Here is a 12,553-nt window from a genome sequence, read left to right as displayed (position 1 = left end):
ATTAGAGCCATCTATATCTTATAATTATGAAACTTTTTATTTCTTTACTCAGTAATTACTTTACTTTTTATTTTACTTTTTATAAATATCTTTAGTTCTTTAATATATATATATATATATATATATATATATATATATATATATATATATATTTCTATAATCTCAAAAAATTATTACTTTTTATTTTAGTACCTACACATAAACTATTTTTCTAGTTTTTATAAATATATTATTTTTTAATGGTAGTCACCGGTCAGATATTTCTTGATTATGAGTAACGGTAAATTCACAATTATATGATGTCATCATCAAATAAAAAGTAAAATGGAAATAAATTAAAGCATGATGTAGATGAAGCGAAGAAAGACAGTGTGAAGCATATTTAGATCAGCAGATTTGCATCGATTTGATCAGACAGATTTGTGGTAGGAGACTCCCTCACGTGAACCAAGAGAAATAAGGAGAAAGTCAGCTCAATGTGTCCAATATCCTTCACTTTTACTCACCTATGCACTATGCGTTGACGTGAAGCTCCTCCATTCCAGGCCTCAGTGTTCTCTTCTCTCTATCATCTTTTCAAATCATTTTCATTCATCTAAATATTTTTCTTAGGACCCATTTTGATCTCTTTTTTACTTGCTTACATGGCAGCTGAAGTGTAATTTGTCTTTTTCATTTATAATTACTTTGGAATGGTCGATGTGATCAATGAAATACGCAGAATCAGAAAATAAAAATAAAGGGCACGTGATGAATTTGAAAGGGGAACTAGGTTTTGCTTCCTTTATCGCTTGTTCGTTCTTCGATGGCTTTCCTCCTTCGTCATGGCTGAAACCTCACGACTGAAATTACTGAAAAATTTTGTCTCCTTAGAGACCCGTTTGAAAGAAGAAAGCTTTATCGTCGACCTTTTGTGCGTTTGCATTTCTTTTCCTCTTTCGTTTTTGCTCACTGCTCACCCATAGAAAGCATTTAAATCTTCCGTTTGGTTGCAGAACTTGAAGAGGCGCGGTGGCTGAAAGATGAGCCGACCCTTTTCCATTTGTTTTCTCTCATTCGTCGTTCAACGCTTACCCAGCTTACCCACTGAAAACACTCCAAGTTTTTCCTTTTGGCAAAAATTTGAACTGGATTTTGATGGAGGTGAGTTTCTGAAATGTGGGTAATTGAAGTTCATTATAATGAATTTTGTTTATTTATTTTTAATTTTAGGATAAAAGATGAAGTGGGTTTCAGGGGGCTATGATTTCTATAATGTGGGTATAAGGAGTTTGGGCTTCAGAGTGTTTATGATTTTTTTGTTGGTTCAACATAGTGTGAGATTGGAGAAGTACAAGAGAGATTCATATTCATTGTAGAGGGAAGGAGAAAACATGCAAGCCGTGTGGAGCCCTGATGCCAAATTAATTGTTATTCTTGTAAGTTTGTTAGTCCTTTGATGCATGATTGGATATATTCTATGAATGACCAACTTTACATTCTCAGTAGAAATTTTCAAGTCATTCATGTTCCTTATACATATATATTTGACATCTATCTTCTTTCTTCATATTTTCAAAGTCCAGTTGTCAGATGAAAGAATACACATTGGTGGTAGACAACCCTCTACTTTATGCCTAGTTATCATTTCTCTTGTGCTCACATAACAAGTTCCTTTTGCAGTAAAGGATTTATCTTTGTAAGTTTCGTGCTCGTTTCTATTTTATAATTTTCTTCATCTATATGAGATGCATCAATTTGATTGAATAAAACTATTAATTTCCTACGGGTGTGATTTGTGGAATGTGAATTGAATAAGATTTTTTCTTAATAATTAAAAATTGTATATCGTCCATTTTATACAACCAACAAAGGTATGTTAATTAGTTTGTGATAGTTCAAATTGAGTATAATGTCTCACTGATGGAAGGATAAAATGTAATGTTTCACTATTGGATGCCCAACATAGTCCCCAACATAGTCTTTAAAATTTGTACTGTTTGAGTACCACATTAATTCTCTAATTGTAGGATAGATTGAATGACCTAATCATTTTTTCTTTTAATTATGTATGTTTGAAAGGTGTTGTGAAAAATATTCATGCTTCAGTCAGGTGGCTTAAGGCAAATGGTTCAACCAAGGGTTCTACCTATTCTTGTGTTGTCAAGATAAAAAATAGGTGAAACCAGAAAAAAAGGTGGAGTAGTTGTGTCAAAAACCGTTGTTTTTATGTGGCATTATATGCTACCAGAGGTGTGGTTTCTTGCATATATTTACTTTTGATTGTATGAGATGATCTGAAGACATTATTGGAATTGTTTTTTTTAAATGACGTTAAAGGAGGATTTTTAATTGCTTAAGAGATGATGACTAGTTTTCATGCTATTAGTCTTTGCTATGAAAATAAAAGACAGTCACAGGTCTCTCTTGTATCTCCTACTATTTCATGATGTTATTTTTTAGTACTTGTTCTATTAAATATGTGTGGCAGAGGCTTTAGAAAAAGGATATATGTTTTTTCATTTAAAACTATAATATTATTACAATGAGAGTCTTAGAAGAAATAATAAAGAGACTTACACCATTATATGTGATGAGCTGCAGCATGCCAGTGCATAGAATTGTAATTGGAATATGACTATACATTGCACATATATATATATATATATATATATATATATATATAATGAAAACAAAGTCAAGTTATAATTATTCCCTAGATTGCAACTTAGGTACTGTTTTGTCTATGTATTTATTATTGAATATTGAAGAAATATTTTTTGAAGTCTTATAATGATTACATGCTCTGGGAAGAAACTAAATTGGGTTTGTTGTGAAGAAAAAGACTATTAGTATAAATATTTGTTATAATGCATAAACATTTTATTTTTTCTAGCCTTTTTCTTATTGACTTGTATATTTGTGATTTTAGTTGTATCTACTAATAAGTTCTTGTTCTTTTTTTTTTACGGATAAGTGATTTTTCAAGTGTTCCTAATACTTCAATTGAGGGAAGAAAATCATCTGCAACTAACAATCCTTAGTATATTTATCTATATTTATTAGTGTTAGCTTGGGTACAATGTTACTTCTACTTGGTTTAAGAGAAAAATTGTATTTGAATTTTATATTATATATGTTTGAATAGTCAACCACTAGCATGATTTTATATTTTGATTTTTAATTTTTAATAACCATTTTCAATATATAACATTATATAAAATCATTTGCTTTTGTTTGATTGCATGCTTGAGGCTGACTATTTACTGTTATGAGAACTGTGAGCACGATCACACATACAAAATTTTACGAAAAAAAAATTGTTCATAGAAAAACACTTATGTCTTTCACTAGTACTATGGTATTGAATAAGCCTTTACAATGTGCTTTTGTGATGATACTGAATGAATGAGTTGGTGAAGAAACAAATAAAAATTAATAACATATTGGAAGTGATCAATTAGTGTTATTGGAAATAATTAATTGAATAAGTACGATCATGTGTACAAAATCTTAATAAGAATAAGACAGATTCTTTTACACATAAAGACACTTACGTTTGTTGCTGATACTATGGTGTGGTTGGAGGTAGCCTTTCAAATTTGCTTTTGTGGTATCAGTGAAAGTTGAGTAGGTCAAACAAATAACAAAAATTAATAACATATTGAGAGTAACTAATTATTATTATTGGAAATACTCAATCGAATGAGCACGACCATGTGTACAAAAGCTTACAAAGAAAAAGACTTATGCTTGTACACAGAAAGACACTTATTATGGTATGGAGTATGGAAGTAGCCTTTCAAATGTGCTTTTGTGGTATCAATGGACGTTGAGTTGGTCAAGCAACTTATAAAAATTAATAGTATATTGGGAGTACTCAAAATTAGTGTTATTGGAAATACTCAATTGAATGAGGACAACCATGTGTACAAAATTTTATAAAGAAAAAGACAGATGTTTGTACACAGAAAGACACTCACTATGGTATGGAAGTAGCCTTTCAAATATGTTTTTGTGGTATCAGTGAACGTTCAGTTGGTCAAACAACTTATAAAAATTAATAGTATATTGGGAGTAACCAAAATTAGTGTTATTGGAAATACTCAATTGAATGAGGACGACCATGTGTACAAAATCTTATAAAGAAAAATACTATGGTATGAAAGTAGCCTTTCAAATATGCTTTTGTGGTATTAGTGGACGTTGAGTTGATCAAACAACTTATAAAAATTAATAGTATATTGGGTGTAACCAAAATTAGTGTTATTGGAAATACTCAATTGAATGAGGACGACCATGTGTACAAAATCTTATAAAAAAAAAGACAGATGTTTGTACATAGAAAGACACATAATGACACTTACTATGGTATGAAAGTATCCTTTCAAATATGTTTTTGTGGTATCAGTGGACGTTGAGTTGGTCAAACAATTTATAAAAATTAATAGTATATTGGAAGTAACCAAAATTAGTGTTATTCGAAATACTAAATTGAAGGAGGACGACCATATGTACAAAATCTTATAAAGAAAAAGACAGATGATTGTACATAGGAAGACACCTACGTTTTTTACTGGACATTAAGTTTGTCAGTTGAGTAATACTTAATTGACAACCAACTAATACTTAAGTGAATGAGTACAACCAATGTGTATAAAATCTTAAAGAAAAAAAGACATATATTTATCCACATAAACACACTTACGTTTGTTACTTAAGTTAGTCAAGCAACTAATCAAAATTAATAGCATATTGGGAGTAATCATTTAATGTTGTGAGAACGCATACCATGACATGTACATGTAAAGACAAATTTTTTTGTAAATGTTTATTTGTTTGTAAGTCAATGAGATCCCATTTTGGTAAAAAATTTAATGACAATGTTTATACCTATTGGATAAAAGACATATATTTGTACACATAAAGACAGTTTATTTTTAAATGTCTTCCTTTCTTGATGAAGGATTATCTTGTTCTTTTTTAAGATTATTGAATATGGTGTGAGTCGATTAAGAAAGCTAAGCGAAATCCCCACTGGACATTAAGATAGCAAGCTATCTAGATGTGAAGGTTCCTTTCACAAAGCTCAAGAGAAGAAGATGATGGATTGATTCAAAACAAAAAGGAAATGGAAGGCACATAAACCATAGAAAATCAAGAACAATCAAAAGAAGAAGAAAACATAAAATGGAAAGGAAAGAAATGGTAAAAATGTGAGAAGCACGCCACTACAAGGCTAGGCTAGAAGCCATGGCAACCTTGAAGATGAGTGGATGTGTGCCGCCACTTGCTATGCAAGATAAGGCTTAAAAGTTTCACTCCCAAGGGAGGAAACTCTCACAAATGGTTGAGACACAAGAGTGTTTTTACTTCAAAATGTTCAACCCTTTTACATGTCTAGGAGCACCCCTTATATAGAAGAGTTTAGGGGCCTCTAAGCAAATAAAAGATACCTAAGGATGTCTCTACAAAAACCTAACCCTAGCTTCTAGAAACTAGGTCAAATAAGGTTACAAAAAATGAGAGACAAAAGAGCTAGCTATGGTGTGTGCAAGGCTAATTTCGTTCTAGCACAAAAGGAGACAAATAATGTGTCTCATATGTCTCCAAAAAGTGGCCAAAGAGTGCTAAAAACAAAGGAGACCAAAGGTACATAGGTACACTTGCTTCATGCCTTTTACTTTATGCTTTATGCCTTTGCTTTACTCTCTCTTCCACATCATTTATGCTCCCCAATCACCATGCGCCACCTAACATTGCTTTCTTACTCCTAATTAACCTACAAAGCAAATAAACATAGATTAGCATGTTGACTTAAGTCAAGTCAACTATAGTCAATAAGTCAAACCTAGTCAAAGGTCAACAAGTCAACTAAAGTTGATTCAACTAAGTCAACTTTGGGAATCAAAAATAATAAACACAAATGAAAAGGGATGAAGGATTAGTGAACTTCCTTTCTAAACATGCTTAGTCTTCTTAAGCATGTGCCTTCATCCTTGGTTGGGGTCAATCCTTCATCATTTCTTACCTGGGTCTTTTAATGTTTCTCTAATTTCAGCCAATGGTTTCCTAAAAAATTCAATGAGATGTTATTTTTACAAAATTTCATACCGATAAAGACACATAATTATACACATAAAGACAATTGATTTTAATAGTGTTCCTTTTTTATATAAGGTCTTTTAGTTACAATTTAATTACATTTTTCTCATCACCTCTTATGTATGCTTTGCGGATATTTATTTATGCATATAAAAATGATAATAAATTGTATATTTTGACACTCAATCAAAACAATGAAAATAAGATCCTTGTGACATTTTATCTTCCAAGCTATGTCCCTCTCAATAATACACGACAATGTTGCATTGAGGATCATTCCAATTAAGCTACAATAAGAACCCCTTCATTGGATCTAGATATTGGTTTAGAGTTTCTTTCAAGCAGGTGGAAAGAAAAGAACTGAATTGGAATCACCACAATTATTCATTCAGAGGGAAAACATTTTAAGAATAGAAGAAAAAAAAAGACATGCAAACCCAAGTTAAAACATCAAAAACCCAAGTTAGAGGGACTGTGGCCATGTTGCTGCAAGGCAAGAAACTAATTCACTTCCTTCTCTCACATACTTCCAGTCTCGGATGCCTTTATTCTCCTACCTACAAAAAATAAACAAATTTTAGTATTCTTCTAATTTTCACAATCAACTATTCATTCATAATCATGTGTAATTGAATGAGGACATCCTTGTCTGCAAAATCTTACAAAGAAAAACACACATACTTGTACACAAAAAAGCACTTAATGAGGTCACTGATATTGTGGTAGAGAGATGATCTTTGAAATGTGTATTTTTTTTTATTTACGAGTTTGTGTAACTTTTTATTAATGAGTTTGTGTAACTTTGAATGTAAACTTTTCATTGTCTGTTTTCTTTTTTTTGTCTAGACTCCTTAGACTATTTCCAGCAACCTATCATAATGTTCAACTACCACACCATGATTGCCAAGGCCATGATGGATCATTACCAACATGATAACTTTTCCAACATAGAGATTCAACTATCATACGAATACTTCATTAAAATCCTAATGCCAAATGGATATGTTATGATTGTATATATTATGACTATAAAGTGATGAGAATGAAAATGGATGCTGATGACGAATGTGCCAAATGAACCCACAAATCCACAAAGAACCAAGTTTAGGTTAGAAAGACATTTATGGTCTAAAGCTATTAACTAATTTGATAATAACCTTGTAAGTGTCATTATGTAACTTTATGAAACAAAAAGAAAGTAGAAAATAATGAAATGTGAAATTTGAATGTAGCACATAGTACAAAGGACCAAGTACTGGAATAAGATATTTAAATTATGCAATTCATGAAACAAAAATAAAGAAAATATGCGAACATGTTATTTTTGAAACTCAACATCTAGCCCTGAATTCCTCCACTCAGAGAATTATGTCAGAAATCTACATTAAACCAATAAATAAGAAAGCAACCAATTTTGCTAATATTAGTAGTTGAGTACAAGTTATGTGATACTTTTTATCTAATCTTTTGGTGAGTAAATCAAATCGTCACTTACATGTAATCTAGCTTATCCAAATTTTGTATTGAATTTGGGGTGGATCAGTTAACATGTTTAAGCATAGGTCCATGTAAGAACTATAAGATTATAAAAATATCAAGAACTAAAAATATCGCATACTAAGAACAAAGTTTTGGTGCCATGTGAAAACACATACACTCAAAGAATTGCTAGTAATTTTTATTAACTAGTATGAGCATTTGCATGATAACCAAAGAAAGAATTCCAACGGTATAAATCTAACCAACAATATCAGTGCTTAAAACCCCTTCAATGCGCTTTATCTGCTTATATTGACCATTGTTCTTAACATGAGAATAAGGATTAATTCCAAACAAATATCACAGGAAGCACCCAAAAGCATTTGAATCTAAAATATTAATAAATATAAATCAATATCTAATACCACAATGAGATCCACTTTTCAAAATCTAATCAAGATCAATACATAATCACTACAAAGGAAACACCGATGATATATGCATTGCAATGAATAGAAGAAGGAACAAGAACCAATAGAGGCAATGATAGAGTAGATGGAGAGGGCTTCTTTAAGTGGCCAATGAAATGTCACCCAGTGTCTTGTAGAAGCTGCATGCATATATTCACAACGAAGGAAACAAAATAACGTAGCAATTTTAATCCTAAATACACACCATAATATTTGAGCCAAGTGAGCTACCCCACTTTAGATCCCTGCATAAAACCCCAATGGTTTTGATGTTGCTCCAAGCACGAGCCCTTGTTGCACAATTCAAAATTACTCTCTAATGCCACCTTGTCGTTGCTTCCCACCATTGGATTTGCCCTCCATCAATTCTGATTCTGTGATTGTTTTCAATTAGAAAGTTTCAAAACAAAAATCATAACCCTAAATATTTTTTTTTTCAATTAAACTTACCAATAACCTTGAAGCAGTGGCAATGGAGTTTCCCGTCATAGCGGTGTCCCGTCATAGTAGTGGCGACAAACGACGACGCTGGTAGCAGTGTTCGCCAAAGGAATCAATGCAATTGTGGGTAAGCGTGTACAATGGGAAGAAGAAAGGGATTTCCTGCAAAACAAGAAAAGGGGACATTGACTGCACCAGCCACTACTCTAACAGCAACTGGCTTCGTTGGTGCGGCCGTAGACGGTAACGAAGTGCACAGCTTGCGGGTTCCACCTTCGAAAGCACTTTTGTAGTTCCACAAATATGGCGTCGAGAGGCGGCGACTGATTCGTGGTGAAAGAGATAGGACTAGGTCTTACTCCGCCTCTGCATTTTTCTGTGAATGGGGGTTGAAGATGATAGTGAGGGAAAGGTGAGTGTTTTAAAGGAGGAGTGAATGAGAACTAAACACGTCACGCGCCCTAATCTATTTTCAATTTCAGCGGTCTCACCAAAATGTCACGTAAGCATCAATTTTTCTTTTTCAAAACTGAACTCCAAAATTCCACATCAATTGACATGTCACCGGGTAAAAATTGGGTAAGTTTTATAGGGTTAAAGTATCATTACCCTTTTTCTTAACATAATACAAAGAGTGAATTACATTAATTATATTAACAACTCATTACTAATACAAAATAATAATATGTAATAATAGTAATAAAAATTTTATTTTAATATAATTAGCACTAATTATATTTTATTTTAAATTATTTTTATGACTAAGGACAAAATAATAGTATTTTATTTTTATCCATTAAAGTATTTTTTTTAATCCATCAAAATTATCACATAACTTTTATATAGTTTCATCTCAAATATCTATCTTTCTCATTATTTTTCCCTTAATCTAAATAATCTCACATTCACCTCTTTTTCCCTCGTATCCACTTAGATTCATACCCTAAATTCATCTTTAAATTTGTAACTATATATACATAGGTGTGTATTTTTTTTTTCTTTTAAGCATGGGCGATGAACGCACCATACTATGTAATCACATGTAAATAAAATTATCGAAAGATTATAATATTAGAGAAAATAGACTATGCTATGATATTGCTATACAATTTTACACTCTAACTAAATCATAATAATTCATGTATAATAATTTTATCAACTTTTACAAAAATATGTTAAAAGATATATATAGTTTCTAATTGATTGATATTGTATCGTCTTATTTAATAAATAAGTTTAATTAAATGAAACATCACATAGATTATAATAAAAGAGAAATGTCATGAGTATATGTGTCAATCCTTACAATTATCCAAAAGGTACTAGAAAATTAACCAAGGCACACCACAATGCCATAAACAAAAGAATGAGATTAAAACGTTTGACAGTTATTCAAAATACATGCTCAAAGAGCAAAGTAGTACATAGGCCAGAGTGCTTTAAAAGTGTACTCGGAGCAAGGGAATCCAACCCAAGATTTAGCTATGCAGCGGACTTTCCATCACCCTGATGACCACGAGGACTTCTCACATCTGCTCAATCAATAAATTGATGATCATCGCAAAATGAGAAAACCACACACAAAGCACACCAACCAACAGAAAGAGTAAACTAGAGTAAAAAGGTTTTATCATAAAAGTGAGCATGCAATTTAAAAGTCAATAATACATGAATCAACCAAGCATGTGATAGCAACCAAGCAAGACTGTAAGACTCAATTATCCAGATACATATAATCAGTCAGATTCACTAGATGCTTGCACTTGTGGTGACCTCTGTAACATACCGTCAGGATATTATGAATTTAAATAATAGAATAAAGAAATAAATAATAAAACTTCATTTATTATAACTTATATTCCCAAAACGCGGGAAATTTAAAATTTATTGCGCGATAAAAATAACTGAAATTCAAAACGAGTATTCATCCATTATAAAATTATGGTCCAATAACATAAAAGTTTACAACTGATTTAAAATCATAAAATATAAACCCATGATGAAATATCCCCAACTATCCCCGCTCCGTCTCTAAGCCTCACCAGATCCACCTACAATCACATCATCTGCTCACGTGTACCGCGCACACGATCATCGTCAATCACACCAAATGAAATCCCTCCTTTGATTCCATATCATCTGGCCACAACCAGGTTATTCATGTTCTAAATCTTCTAGTGAGTACCTCAAGATGACTTGCTGTCATACCCATCGGTCACAACCGATAGAGCACGTGTAGGAAACCATTGCTACGGATCATACACCGTAACGCCAGGTGGAGTTCCCAAATACGAACATAGTTCGCAACATTCCAAGACTACCAAACTCGTCAGCTAACTACTGAGGAGGGCAATCTATCTGGACCTATCCGTACTGGCCACAACCAGCACACTCACACCAGCAACACTCGCCAACCCGAGCTCAACTCAAGGGTTCCTCGTGTTCATCCGCCATCCCGAGCGTAACTCGAGGGATGCCATTTCGAGCTCAACTCGACGAATGCCACGAGCTTAACCCCTATCCCGAGCTCAACTCAAGGGATACGTTTCGAGCTCAACTCAAGGAACATCAGCAAGTCGACCTTTGAAGTATCATATAAGCCTCGTAGATCACGCACATAAAGCAAGCGCAAAGCACATCTGCTGCAGCACCATCGCCTGGTGCCAATCACAATGCATCAGGCGCATCACACTTCCAGGCCGCCTGGCGGGGGACACGTACCGCCAAGCGCCAAGCGCCTTTGGTGCCCATGCCCTTACAATTGTCGCCTGGCGTAACCTGCGTTGTCGCCAGGCGCCTCGCGTTCCAGTCCACTTCTATTGGGTAACTTCTGCCTGGCAGGTTGCATAATATCACCAGGCGCCACACCAATACTTGCGCAGTACTGGTTCTGGTACGATTTCCAGGTATTGTTGTTCATTCCCTTATTCACATATTCTCTTAACCAATCCAGTTTTTATACCTTGGTTCATAAAAACACCTAAACACCTTACCATCACCAAAATTTCTACACTCAGAATTTCTCATTTAAAATCATATACTTAAAATCCTTTTTCACATATAACTTTATGTTACTCTTATGCTTTACACCAATGTTATGTAATCCACCTTGCAAGTAATGAGGAATCCTACTGGTGATACTCCAGTCTTAATATAATCCAATTCATCTCATGACTTCAATCTATTCCATGGATTAAAATTCTAGTTTATTCATCTAATCTCCCTTATAAGTGTTTATGAACTCTTACCCATCATACCATCAATCCATTACAATGATTTAACCATATAGACTCACCAATTCACCAAAAATAGAATTTTCCATTCATATTAAATCATCCATATCTCAATACTTCATAATTACCTTGGTAATATTTACCCTAAGTTCTAACTTTGGCCCATCCTTGTAATATTTTCAGTCCTTAAAATTTGTATGACACATGATCTGTAAGAACTTTCCAATCCCCCACAGGACAGCAAACCCACAAAGCCCGCACACTGATGCAGCGCCTGGCGGCAAACTATGTGCCGCTAGGCGGTTCCTGTGATTCTAGGAACCCAAAACTCTTCACAGCACCTGCGAACCTTAACCAATCTCTACTGCTCTGGTTTCAATCGATTTACGATTCAAGAGGTTACATTCATGTGCTTAGATTCAAGGTTCTCTCATACCACCCTCAACATACGAGATTCCTCTCACGTTACCACTTAACATAGTGCGAATTTGAATATTCCCAATCATCAACCCTAATATACAAGTTCATATAATTTTCACTCAATTGAATCCACTATTATATATATTCCATTGAATTCTGGATTCTAATAATTTCCAAATAGTTAGTATTGTCTTTCTCCCCGAACAGAATCAACCCAGAACCTCAAAACACCAAAAATTAAGTCAAATTGATACGCGTCGCCTAGTGGTTGTTCATCGTTGCTAGGCAATTCAACTAAAAACCCAGAACCTGGGTTGCAGTTATGTGTCGCCTGACAGCTAAGGAGGTGCCGCCAGGTGGTTCCTCTTCAGGAACCCAAAACTAGTGCAAAAATGATGTGTCGCCTTACGGTAATTCATCACCCGC

The 12,553-nt window shown here is 33.6% G+C and overlaps 1 long non-coding RNA gene across 6 annotated transcripts; it reads left to right on the top strand.

The window, feature by feature from the left end:
- Positions 1–379: 379 nt before the first annotated feature.
- LOC114171267 lies at positions 380–7,069 on the top strand. 6 transcript variants are annotated; one of them, XR_003601431.1, is made up of 5 exons: positions 380–913; positions 996–1,143; positions 1,316–1,418; positions 1,561–1,678; positions 6,931–7,069. It is a non-coding gene; the product is annotated as an uncharacterized LOC114171267 (long non-coding RNA). The 6 variants fall into 6 exon arrangements; XR_003601430.1 differs by lacking the exon at positions 6,931–7,069 and adding an exon at positions 2,957–3,131; XR_003601428.1 differs by lacking the exon at positions 6,931–7,069 and adding an exon at positions 2,089–2,681.
- The last annotated feature ends 5,484 nt before the right edge of the window (positions 7,070–12,553 follow it).

This window comes from Vigna unguiculata, chromosome 2, assembly GCF_004118075.2.
Source record: "Vigna unguiculata cultivar IT97K-499-35 chromosome 2, ASM411807v1, whole genome shotgun sequence".
Taxonomy (NCBI): domain Eukaryota; kingdom Viridiplantae; phylum Streptophyta; class Magnoliopsida; order Fabales; family Fabaceae; genus Vigna; species Vigna unguiculata.
The sequence above is the reverse complement of the archived record's forward strand: the minus strand, read 5'-3'. Positions and strand labels throughout refer to the sequence as shown.